General features: G+C 42.2%; 4 non-coding genes across 4 annotated transcripts; 2 read left to right on the top strand and 2 right to left on the bottom strand.

Moving 5' to 3' along the window:
• Positions 1–1,644: 1,644 nt before the first annotated feature.
• TRNAR-UCU lies at positions 1,645–1,732 on the bottom strand. The gene is given in 2 exon segments: positions 1,645–1,680; positions 1,696–1,732. It is a non-coding gene; the product is annotated as a tRNA-Arg (tRNA).
• A 3,629-nt stretch (positions 1,733–5,361) lies between these two features.
• Positions 5,362–5,443, top strand: TRNAS-AGA. The gene has a single exon. It is a non-coding gene; the product is annotated as a tRNA-Ser (tRNA).
• A 3,327-nt stretch (positions 5,444–8,770) lies between these two features.
• TRNAQ-CUG lies at positions 8,771–8,842 on the top strand. Its single transcript has one exon. It is a non-coding gene; the product is annotated as a tRNA-Gln (tRNA).
• Positions 8,843–10,950: 2,108 nt separating this feature from the next.
• On the bottom strand, positions 10,951–11,032 carry TRNAS-UGA. Its single transcript has one exon. It is a non-coding gene; the product is annotated as a tRNA-Ser (tRNA).
• Between the last annotated feature and the right edge of the window lie 2,342 nt (positions 11,033–13,374).

Raw genomic sequence — 13,374 nt, 5'->3', positions numbered from 1 at the left:
CATTATTCCAGATGGGGAGTTGGGCAAAGCCATTAAAATTTTTTTTATTAAATGTTTTTTAGGCAAAGCCATTTCCTCCTCTTTAGTTCTTGTTCTCAAAGATTAACTTCCTCCTTTCTCTATCCTCCCAAAGAAGCTCCTTCTTTGTCAAGCAATTTTTAGTGACAACTTGTTTCAACATTTTTGATACTGTCCTTAAGTCTGTGCAGATCTTATATTCCCTTGGTATTTTGGATTATTATTAATTTTTCAGTAATTAGGGTCTGAACTTACGATCCTTCATCAAAGATTTTGTTCACATCCAAGACCAGAGCCAGTTTTAGTCTCCTTCCTTGTGACCAGGTGCTGAGTTAGCCATATTCACCCCTTAGCTTTCAAATACATAATTTTAGCCTATTTAATTTTCAGTTAATTCACATTGCTCTGAAGTAAAAATTCTTAGAAACAAAACACTGTTACCAGTGAGAAGGTAAGGTTTTTTTTCTTTTTGAAGGTAAGGTTTTAAGTGGGATTCTGCAAATAGAGTATACTAATACTTTAAGCATGTTAAGGAAAAAGAAACAATTTCTCTCCAAGTGATAAGATGTTGTGGTGAAACTAGCCCAAGATTCCAGAGCCCAGGGCAACTGTGCCTTGTCCAAACTGAGGAGATGCTGACTGAACTCCTGCAGGACCCATCATTAGCCCTTTCTCGATTTCCCTCTAAATTCTACATGGTGCTACTCTTCTCCAAGCGATTCCTAGCATTCTGTTCTTTTCCCAATTTTCTGCCACAGCAAGTGCAGACATTGTGTTGCCATCCAGGCATGGAAGCCAGGACCATATAACTTCCTCAGCTGAGTTCACATCCATTTAACTTATATTTTTCTCCCAGGAAAGGATCACCAGCCTCTTCTGTGAATCAGTTACTTTTACATATAATTTTGATTTCCAAAGGAATTAAGTGACAGAAGTGACATAAGATAGTTATGGCTTAAAACATAGGCATTATTAGAACCCACTCTCACAAACTGAGCAAAGCATTCAAGCAATTGTTTTTCTCATTGTGACAGATCACATTCCTTATGAATGCCCCGTCTATGACTATTTGTCTTTGGACGCCAGGAATGACCCAGGCACATGTCTGTTTCTACTTCTGCCTTATTACTGCATTCTCATTAACATCAGTATAACCCGTCTATCCTTTGATCCATTTTTGGTCGCTTAAAAATTTTTATTCAGAAGTCCTGGGCTCTAGTAACAGCTCTACTTACAATATGTGGCCACTCCCAGGGAAGAGAATGACACTTTCAACTTTGAGAGTGACAGAATCTACTTTGCCTCCCATAGGATTTCAAGTATAATTTAAGCCCCCAATATCTGGCTTTATGATTCTTCTTTTTCTCCTGCTATCGTATATATATACGCACACAAAAGATGGGTAGGGATATATAATTTGGTCATCAAATCATTGTTGACATGTGTGGGAGTGCTTATGAAGCAGCTCCTCATATGCAAGCTACAGAAAGTAGGAATCAAGCTACAGAAAGTAGGAATCAACTGCAGTGAGGAATGTAAGCACCTGGAATTCACAGACTGCGCCCAATTCATAGAACAATGCACCAGTGAGTGGCAAGGTTATCTGCTTGGTGACAAAAACACTCGCGACTCTGGCGGGACTCGAACCCGCAACCTTTGAATGCCTCACTGCTGTGCTAGAAGTCCAATGCGCTATCCATTGCGCCACAGAGCCGGGCGGCTGTGGAGGGTTGGCTGGATCCCAAACACTGTCGGTGATTTATTTGGTTATCAGTAAATATAATTTGTGGAGATTTATTACGTTTCAGTCACTGTGAAAGTTCAAGAAACATAAAAACAAGACAAAGTAAGGGACATCAATGCACAACATGGGGGGATTTCTGAGCCTTTCCATGACTGCTGTCATTCGTTTTCACGAAGTAAGGAATAGTTTGTTCAAGACTCAAAAAACATCTCATTTCATCTGGTCTCTCCAAGCCCAAGCTCGGGACCGTTGACTTTGCGAAAATGGAATTTGAGGAACTTCCAGCAAAATGCCGTTGGGATATATTTTAAATCCATGGCGGGGCCCCACTACTCTCTTTCCTCTTGCTTACTTCTGGAGTTCTCTCTCTCTTGACCCGGGGGCCCTTCTTGTTCATCTTTGTGTTCTTTCTGAAAAAGAAGAGTTCGTTTGTTTGTCAATGGGCTCATGGAGCAACGTGATCGCATTGTTGCCCTCTCTCTCGAAGGAAAAGGCTACAGTTTTTTAAAGAGTCCAGGAAGCTTTGGAAAGATCTCAGGTTTTCTAACTCGGGAATTTTCTTTTGATGACTCTTTGGGTTGAGATGCAAAAGACGGCTGTTTCTTCGCTGCCGCTTTTCTGTGAGACTGTATGGTCCAGCCGCAGTGGCTCCCTCAGTGACCGTCGGTCAATAAGCGGCTTGAAGTCTTTGCGGACAGAAAGGGATGCGAACAGTGGAGGTCACTGAGTGCGGGAGAGGCCAAGGTTTGTTGACGAGGAGCAGGAGGGTAGTTGTGACTTGAGATATCGGAGGAGAGTTGTGGAAGGAAGAGAAGAAATCTCAGGTCATCCCTACCAAGGGAGGACAGAGCAATATGATAGAAAAAATATGACCCGCTCTTCCACGGGGAGACTAGAACATGAGCTAGGTAGGAGCTTGAAGATCACTCAAGCACTCTACACACTAGTGAGTAACAAAGAATGCAGGAAAGGAGCTTCTCCCGGCCCTCAAACTCTCAACGCCACATAATATCAGAAATGAAAATAATTTATTCTGAAAATTACAAGATAAAACGCGAACTATGAACCGACTGTCAGCAAAAACGCAAAGCAGAAAGGATGTGTTAGACAAAAGCTGAAGTTTGAGCTGAGTGAGAAAGTCTAGGCTCTAGCCCTAGAGCCTAGGAGCCTGGGTATTGAGAGCCTGTGCAGCCCGCAGCCCACCCTCTAGCCCCTCGCTCTATCCCCTCCTCGGGGCCGCGGGTGCTCACCCCGCGCTCGCCTCCTCCCAGGACCTGTCGGCGCATATACCTTTCTCTTAGCGCCACAGCGGAACTTCCGGCAACCTAGAGACTAGGGAAGTGATAGGTAGATCAGACCAAGTTTCTTTATTCATTCTTCTCCAGCCTCACGTCTTTGAGGGCATGTCGGTTCGAGTCCAAGTTTTGGGAGCTGCGGAAAAGGAGGGCCGGAGGTGAGCGGCATCTCCAGGGCAGCCTCAGAGGTGGAAATGCTAGTGGGAGAAGGACCCGGAATGAAGGCATCGAAAGCATCGGACGCTAAGTAGGGATTGACTTTGATGAGAGTTCCCTGGGTTGCCCTTCCCCTGACCCAAAGGACTATTCGATACGTTGCTCGAGGGAGAATACCGGTTGAAAAGGAGAATCCCGGGACTGTCTCCTAGTCGCTCAGAAAAATCTCACCTCTCTGCTCTTTAGTAAAGGAAGCGAGAACGTTCCAGAGGCCCTCTCCGAATGAGGGAAGCCCGCGGCTACTTTTGCTTTTCATAACGAAAAGTTGTAATTTTTAAAAAGCATTTTAGGAACCCTCAGGATAGAAGTCTTACCCCCCCCCCCAAATATTCCTCCAGGAACAAGCAGAGTATGAAGTTTTAAAACAGATTTGACAATCTCTTAAAGAAAATGGTTAGGAATTTTCCAGATTGCCAAAGGAAAAACACATGAGAAATGCTCTGAATCTGTGAGCAATGTGAATTTGCTTTTCCTGACCACATTTCGTCCATTTGTCAGGCATGGCTTAGTTGATCTTTTCTAGATATAGATAAAAGTAAATTATGTGATCTTCAGTTAGATCTATCCCCGCCCCCCAGATCGGACCCGCCATAAGACTTTCTCAGTGATAGACGAATTGAATAGAACTCTATTTAAAGAATACTTTTGTTATTTCTGGTTAAATATTATGTATTAAATCCAAGCAATTAGCAACTTTTTCAAGATGCATCCTATTCATCCGCTCACACCTCTTACCTATGAACAGTTTGTTGGCCACAAAATGGGGGCCTGTCTATCTATGCATCTTAGGATCTGGTATCTACATTTAGCCATTCTATCCTGAAACATTTCTGTAGAACGTCTGGAGATTCTGCTGAAGGAACAGAAAGTTACAAACATAAAAGGAGAATGGGAAACATGCAATGTTGGTTTAATTTAGAGGAAATGAGCCTTTGCATTGCCTCCCCCAAACTGAACCACATAATCCATTTTCTAGAAAGCAGTTAGGACCTCACACACTCGAAAAGAAAAGAAAAAAGAAATTCATGGACAAACTATAGCTCTTTTTAACCCATCTGGAAAGTGAAAGCGCATTCGCTTCTGTAAATACATTCCCAAACACAAGTAGTACTGTGAGCCTAAGTTAGGAACCGACGGACAGCGAGTGAGGGGATCCAGAGGTTTTCAACCTCGTTTTTCTCTCCTTCCACCTTAGACACAAATCGGAGGGAATATTCCCTTCCCTGAAACCCGTTGAGCACAATATCATTCATCGAGGAGGCTGTAAGTTCAAGCAGAAGTGTTGGTCCCACTCACGCCTAAAAGGATTAGTTTGATTTCAACTCGCTTCTGAGTAAATTTGGTTCGATTTCGGAGACCCCAGCACCCGGCACGAACCCAGCTCATCCCCGAGGGAGGCAGGCCCTAGCTGATGATGACCTGAACTTTGTTGAAAACAAAGATACTTGTATAGATTTTATTGTTCAGTCGCTCAGTTGTGTCCGACTCTTTGTGACCCCATGGACTGCAGCACACCAGACTTCCCTGTCCATCACCAACTCCCGGAGCTTGCTCAAACTCATGTACATCGAGCTGTTGATGTCATCCAACCATCTCACCCTCTGTAGTCCCCTTCTTCGGCCTCCAATCTTTCCCAGCATCAGGGTCTTTTCCAATGAGTCAGTTCTTCGCATCAGGTGGCCGAAGTATTGGAGCTTCAGCTTCAGCATCAGCCCTTCCAACGAATATTCAGGGTTGATTTCCTTTAGGATTGTCTTCTCCAGCACTCTTATCGCAGTGCTCCTAAATGTCGGAGGCTGCTGGAGAGAGTTTGACCTCCCTCGCCAAGCTTTCCCTTGGAGTAGGAAATGGCAACCCACTCCAGTGTTCTTGCCTGGGAAATCCCATGGACACCGAAGCCTGGTGGGCTACAATCTATGGGGTTGCAAAGAGTCGAACACGATTGAACGACTGGGCACACACGCACACCCCTAAGCTTTCATTCATCTGAGGGTTTTTGCCCAACTCACTGCACACACTTGTCTACACAAGTCTTGTCTTTATGTCTACCAGGTATCTTCTTATAATGAAAAACTTCCTTCCATACATGTAGTCGTGGCCGAGTGGTTAAGGCGATGGACTAGAAATCCATTGGGGTCTCCCCGCGCAGGTTCGAATCCTGCCGACTACGGCGGAAATTTTAACCTATGTAGTGCTATAGGGTCGCTAAGAGTCAGACACGACTGAGCGACTTCACTTTCACTTTTCACTTTCATGCATTGGAGAAGGAAATGGCAACCCACTCCAGTGTTCTTACCTGGAGAATCCCAGGGACTGGGAAGCCTGGTGGGCTGCCGTCTCTGGGGTCGCACGGAGTCGGACACGACTGAAGCGACGCAGCAGCAGCAGCAGCAGTGCTGCGGGAAAAAGCAAAGCTAGTTCTGATTACATTCTCAGAAGTTTACCCACTCCAGTATTCTTGCCTAGAGAATCCCATGGACGGAGAAGCCTAGTAGGCTACAGTCCATGGGGTCGCAAAGAGTCGGACACGACTTCACGACTTCACTTTCACTTTCACTTTCTAGTAATTCCCCAACCCGATCGTTATACAAGGCTCAAGGGTGTCTTCAGTTTTCCCTTCCCAAAGGGACACTTGGGTGAAATGTTAAATCACTTACATATTTTATTAAAATATTTGCCACTGAGTAAAATTGGCTTTTTGAAATTATATGAGTTTATTCGTGTAACCACTACCATAATCAGGATACAGCAAAGTCCTATCAATCCATAAACCTCCCCATGTAATCACTTTATAGTCATCTCCTAATTCTATACATAGCAGTTGACAACAAGATATGTTTTCTGCTCCCTTGTTTGACTTTTTTGAGAATGTTGTGGAAATTGAATCATACAGAATGTAACCTTTTAAGATTAGCTTCTTTCACATGAGATAGAACATGCCTTAAGATTTATGCAAGTTGTTGCATGTATTAAAATTTTGCACCTTTTTGCAGTTGAATAGAATTTCATTGAGTGAATGTACCACAGTTTATTTCTTCTTCCATCCATCGAACCTGGTTATTCAAGGTTGTTTCCAGGTTTGGGTAATTGGTGGGGGGGGGGGGGGATGCTATTAACTTTAGCATATGCAAATTTTCATTTTTATTAGATAGATATTTCGATGGCTGCTTCCCCCCTCCCCCATTTTCAAAATGCATTACTTTATTTTCCTCATAAGGCAACCATAACTTTTAAACCTTGAGTATATAATAGACTCAATATTTCTTCAGAAAGCTCTAGGGTTTCCATGAACTTTCCTGGAGCTTAGGGCCTCAGTAGTTATGTTGCTTTGAAATAATAGCATGTATATAATCATGCTGTGTTTTTGGAGACTTGCTTTGTGGCCTGGTAAAATGTCAAGATAGAGATAATTTCATGTGTGTTTGGAAAAAGTTTGAATCAGGAAGCTGATATGTGCACTGTTCTCTATATATGTATATTATATGACTTGCACTACTTTATTTTATGGGTTTTTTTTTGATGTGTCTTTTAGCTTTTCAGAGAGGTATATTGTATAAAAGTATACCACCAAGAAGCCCACCATGGTTGTGATTTTTATCTTTCTCTTGATACTTCCATCAATTCCTGGAATTTCCCTCAATTTCTTAAATTTCTAGAAGCTAGACAGTCTGGATAAAGCCATGATCTATGTAAGAATTATGACTTGGAAACTCCACCAATTGAACAATTCCAACAAGAAAGGCCTAGGAAAAAATCTATTTAATTTATGCAAACTTTAGACTAGCCATTGAGACTTAAGAGAAATGCTGCTACTTAGAGATATTTCTATGTTTCCTTCCTCAAAAGAAATGAGGAAAATGCAATTTAAATATAATTTATCTCATGGGAAACTCTGGGTAAAGATTAAGGATAAGCTGCAGTGCAGATTCTGATCATCTTGTGCTTCAAAATGAGTCTGGCTCCATCCACTGGTTCTGACCAGAGTGTAACTTCTGGCCTCCTCAAACCCAGGAGGAACCCAAACCTCATAACCTCTCTGAGAGAAGAGAGAAACTCAGAACTGGTTTGACTAGAATCTCAGCCTCAGGCGTGGGTGCAACTTTGCCTCTTAAGTTACCGCATTGGGGTTAATAAATTATGGAGCTTGAATTTAAAGATGTTGAGAGAAGTGGGCCCCCTTTGCAATTTTTTCCATCACAGTTAGCAGGAGAGCTCCATTCTGCTGCCTCCAGACGCGCGGGCAAGCACACCATCCTGCAAGGACCTCTGTGAGCAAGAAATGAAGGGCAATGCTTGGTGACATTCTGGCTGCCATCGGAGGCCTGGCACTGAACTATCAGAATAGTCCTGAGCGCGGACCTGTGTTTTCCCCGGGTAGTCACAGCACCGCCTCATATACGGGAGCAGGTCTCTTTCAGTTAAATTGAAAGTCATGCATTTGTAGAATAATGCCTACATACATCCACGGGGACAGTGGGTGACGGGAAGCAGCCAGCATCCCCGGAATTCCACCCGCACAAATTCCAAGGCTCATCTCGGCTAAAGTTCTGTTGAAATCTCGACAGAAGTTTGCTGCTGGGCGGCCTCGGTGAACTTAGCCGAACGGAGATAAGAAACTAGGAGAGATGAAAGGGGCTCTAGAGATTGCTTGCGAGACGCCAAGGGATCCACCGACCCCGCCCCAGAAACCTAGTCTTTAAGGAAGCGCGCTGGGTTTAAGAAAAAAAGGTGTCCGCAGAATAGTAGTAAGAAAAATCTTTAGTACAATTTGGCAGTCTTTACTGGACATTTTTCTCTTGAGGAAGTAGAGTATGATGAGTCTTTGATCTTGAAATATTGAATCTCTGATGTGCTCCTCACCAATCCCTACACTTGACAAAATTCAGACTTTTGTTTCAAGTGTTACCTTTTCCACTTTCTCGAAAACATAACTTCTCCTGCAAGGTTTCTTCCGTGAATGTGCCAGAAATCAACACATTAAAGCTTGCTTTCCTAGAGGCAATGGACCTGGTAACTAAATAATCTATGTGAAGAAACGTATTAATTTATGGCCAAAACTGAGCAGAAGCACAGATAAACTATAAAATCTCAAAGGTTCAATTTTCCAGTCATATGAAGACTAAAAATACCTTGACGAGTTTTAAGGTATTACATCATACAATGAATATAACACGTTCAATCCAGTGCTGGTGATACAAGAAATGTTCAAAATACTCATTCTGTGTGTTTTTTTTTTTTTTTTTTTAAGAAGAAAGCAAGGACTAGAACTACCAAGTTTCTGAGTTAATGGCGGGGGCGGGAGCGGACACTCTTTGGGGTCTTGTATTTGGCCAAAGAAAAAGGAGAAAAAAAATAATAAAATTAAATCCCTCAGGATTTTTTTTTCAAGTGTCGTGAGTGGACGTAGACTAAGTATTTTGATAGTTTAAACTAAATGGTTTTAGCAGAGTTACTGTGACACATCACAACAGTTATGGGGGGGGTATGTGCCATGGGAGGTTCCATGGTGTAATGGTTAGCACTCTGGACTCTGAATCCAGCGATCCGAGTTCAAGTCTCGGTGGGACCTCACAGCCTTTTGTCTCTTGATATTTTCCCCTGAAAAATATTGTCCAACTATTGACGAAATCAATTTGGCCCATTTTATTTCTTGTAAGTCCAAACACATCAGCATTTGGGTGAGGAGGCAGAAGTGAAATCCCATTCTGGTTTAATGGAGTTCATTTTATAAGGAAGAAAAGGAGTATCAGAAGTAAGTACAAGTGCAAGACAACAAAAACCTTGCACTCTGCTGCGACTAGGAAAAAAAACTCTAATAAAAACCAATAAGGATTCTTTTAATAAAGTTTACTTTCAGTGCACACTAAAAGAATATTTGAAATTGTTCAATATTTCAAAAGTGGGAAGTAAATTAATCTAATAGTATTGGAGAATATATAAACAGCAAATTTCTTTTCTGCCCATGATCTCTACCTGCACAATTTCTGACTCCCTCCACCCTTCCACAGGGCCACTGAACCTAGAGTGAGAGAGAGAGGGAAACTAAAGGTGGAAAATCTTAAAGTAGGTGACTTTAAGTAAACAAGCACGCAATAGTCACTTTTAAAATATCTACAGATTTAACCTATTTCAGCTTAAAATGGGTGGGGAATCCATAATGACATTTTCATTGCCGTATTCATCTGCGCATTGGGCTATACACATAATACCAAACATCTCCTTTTATGAGATAAAATGATTGACTACTGCTATTTCCTTACTAATTACATTCTTGGTGTAAGTTTTCCTTCCCCGCCCCCCACCCCCCACGACTTGTTCTTTTACTGTTTTGCAGTGGACTCGGGATTTTTTTTTTAAATATAGTATTTGTCTTGGATGAAGTTTGAGTTGTTTTGCTTTGTTTTCTTGGATTAGACATTTACAGCCATTTCACATGAACTAGAGGCTGGGATGGAGAAGGAAATGGCAACCCACTCCAGTGTTCTTTCCTGGAGAATCCCAGGGACGGGGGAGCCTGGTGGCTGCCGTCTATGGGGTCACACAGAGTTGGACACAACTGAAGTGACTTAGCATAGCATAGAGGCTGGGAAGATTCCACCCCCACCCCTACATAGTCTTACTATGATACCAGGTTGTGTGGGAGATTTTAAAGCAATTTTTTTTTTCTTACAACTAACACATATGAAGATTCTGCTCCCATATACTGATCTTATATAGTATCTGCTGCTTCTCAACATTAGCCCTTTGTGTAAAGCACTTATTCAAACATTCATGTCTAAGCTCTCCTTCATAATGAGTTCTGTAAAGTTCCTGCTTCGACGTGTAAAACACACTCCTTTGTTCAAAACCAGAGTGCTGATTTTCTCTCTCACAGTGTGCCACTAACTTTAAGACTCTATGCACCTATATTAATTTGTTTTTTTTTTCTTTTTTGCAAACACTGTACAGAGAAAACACTACTTAACGGTCTCATTACATTCCTTTGACCTTCACAGAATGTGGAATCTACTCTTCGTACTCCATTATCCATATAAACAGATCATTTTTACTTTGCTCAAAATTTTAGTTTGCTTTATTCTTTCTACTTATAGATACATATTCCCAGATGAAAATGCAAAAGATGTCTACTCTGTAACTGTAAAGCTCTGTTTTTATTGCATATGTTGTTGCCATCACACAGTACATATACCAAATGGAAATATAAATATTACAGGGCTCATGCTTATAGTGCATCTTGCTTTACATGAACCCCAGCATTCTGTGAGTTGACCATAGTGACGAGTCAACAGTAGTTAATGAGTATGCTGCTGCTGCTAAATCGCTTCAGTCGTGTCTGACTCGGTGCGACCCCACTGACGGCAGCCCACCAGGCTCCCCCGACTCTGGGATTCTCCAGGCAAGAACACTGGAGTGGGTTGCCATTTCCTTCTCCAATGCATGAAAGTGAAAAGTGAAAGTGAAGACGCTCAGTCGTATCCGACTCTTTGCAACCCTATGGACTGCAGCCCACCAGGCTCCTCCATCCAGGGGATTTTCCAGGCAAGAGTACTGGAGTGGGGTGCCATTGCCTTCTCCAGTTAATGAGTATATCATGATGCTTTTAACAGCAAGACGGACTGCAGTATGGCTGCGACGTCGTCTGAGTTGGTGTTAACTATGTAGAATGCCCACTAAAACCGTAGTCGACAGGATTCGAACCTGCGCGGGGAGCCCCCAATGGATTTCAAGTCCATCGCCTTAACCACTCGGCCACGACTACTGACTTACTGCTTCTCTTGTAGGCCAAAGTGAAAACTAGTTAGTGGCAAGTTCTGCAACAGTTGGTCTGATAACAAAAAGTTTCTTAGCCCTGTCCAGGTCTCTCCCTCGTGTATGAAAGAGAGCAAATCAAGAAGCAGCTGGTGATGTAATTCAATAAAAAGCTCCTAGACAAAGGACTAGATCTTCCTGGATGCTGGAGCTTGTCCACTAGCCGCTGACAATCGCGGACACGCACGATCACTCCTAATTCTCGGGAACCCGCAGAAGGGGAGCTTTGTCTTTAGAGTTAGTTTCAAACAACCTCCAGTCGCAAATACTAATGGGAGAAGGAACTCGAATAAAGGGAAAATGCGAGAATTGGAGGTGCGGGGTGGGGGTGGTCATCTGTATTTACTTTCAGGTTTAAAATCTAAATCAGGAATCTCTTCCATGGCATCAAACTGACTTGTGCTTCCAAAAGAACGATTAAAATCATTTTACCGCGACAATTCAGAGTGAGAGGTTGGGGGTGGGGGGTGGGGGGAACTGAGCAATTTCTTTTCTAACTTGAAAAGACAAGGTTCTGAATTCCTTCCTTTGAAGGTCACTTGTGTCATCCTAGTGAAGGCCGTGAGACAATTCCCAAACTACCTAAGCCTTCAGCCTCCGGAGCCTGGGGAAAAGGGAGGCACTCAGTACAGGTTTCCCAAGGATACGATTTCTGCCGGAGGACATTCTTGGTCCCTTTCAATGCAGAACAACGCAAAAATACATGAAAACGCGTAAATGTTAGGGAAAAAAAATCCAGCTAAATTAATAAAGTTGACTCTTGAGTCAGAGACTATCTGCTTTATGAGAATGTGATAATGAAGGGGAGACTTGGCTCTGATTCCTTTTCATGGAAATGTTTTTCAGTAGCTCAGTCGTATCCAACTCTTTGCCACCCCATGGACTGCAGCACACTAGGCTTCGCTCTCCTTTACCATCTCGTGGAGCTTGCTCAAACTCATGTCCATTGAGTCAGTGATGCCATCCAACCAGCTCATGCTCTGTCGTCCCCTTCTCCTCCTGCCTTTAATCCTTCCCAGCATCACGGTCTTTTCTAATGAATCTGCTCTTCGCATCAGGTGGCCACAGTACTGGAGCTTCAGCTTCAGCGGTAGTCCTTCTAATGAATATTCAAGATTGATTTCCTTTAGGATTGACTGGTTTGATCTTGCAGTCCAAGGGAATCTCTTCAAAACCAAGAACTTTATCTCTGAGTTCTAGGAATGAAGTGTTTCGCTGGGGCATAAACTAGTAGAGAGAATTTCAACTATGAAAAGAACATGATCACCATGACTGAGGTGGAATGTACTTCGCTGGGAGTCAAAAGAAACCATCTGTTTAACATAGTAAGAGTTATATTCCCCTTACCATATTCTTGCAAATGTTATTTGGTCTTGCTATTAAGGCACTTGCTATATACATCCATCTAGACTCGTAAACGGTTTATAACCTTTAACATAGTAAATTTATTTTGAAGTTTATTGTCTTTGAATGATCTAATCAAAGTATCGCCCCCAACCAGCAGAGTGTGCACCACTTGGGAACTTGTGAGAAATACAAATTCTTGGGCTTGGATTCAGATCTACAGAATTAAAAACTTGCTAGGAGTGGGGCTGGCAGGTAAGGGGAGATGCAGCAGTCTGTTTTAATAAAAAGCCCTCTAGGTGGTTCTGATGCCCATCGAAGTTTGAGAAGTACTCTCTTAGGGAAATAATCTTAACAAAGAGAAACATGTACTGCATAAAAATATTTATTTTTATTTCTCATTGTAATAGCAAATAAAAGGCATTAAAAAGAGATAACTGTTTAAATATTTTTGTTTTATCTGTGTAATTGATCATTACAATGTCAGTAAAACAAAATTTGGGAAGACTTTGTAATTATTCTGGGAAAATATTTATAATGTAATGTTCATTGACAAGAGCAGAATGAAATGAACATGACTTCAACTATGCACAATTTTTGCATATGAAATACTGAGAATAGAGAAGAAATACTTCAAAATATTGCTAGGGCTGCTTTCTGGGTTGATTTGTGCAGGATTACAAGTTAATTTTTTTGTTGTTGCCTTTTACAATGTAAAGTAATCATCCAGTTTTGTAAGCAAAAGGTATAACAATGTCTTTTATTAATTTATTTGTTATTTAGTGATGAGTGTATGTATCTCGTGGATCCCCATCAGAAGCTGACAGCAGGAAGCTGGTCCCTCAGAATGTCTTCTACTTGCTGCTGCTGCTAAGTCGCTTCAGTCGTGTCCGACTCTGTGCGACCCCATAAACGGCAGCCCACCAGGCTTCCCCATCCCTGGGATTC

Source organism: Bison bison, unplaced genomic scaffold, assembly GCF_000754665.1.
Source record: "Bison bison bison isolate TAMUID 2011002044 unplaced genomic scaffold, Bison_UMD1.0 scf7180017863991, whole genome shotgun sequence".
Taxonomy (NCBI): Eukaryota; Metazoa; Chordata; class Mammalia; order Artiodactyla; family Bovidae; genus Bison; species Bison bison.
Note: the sequence above shows the minus strand (reverse complement) of the source record. Positions and strands in the feature narration are given on the sequence as shown.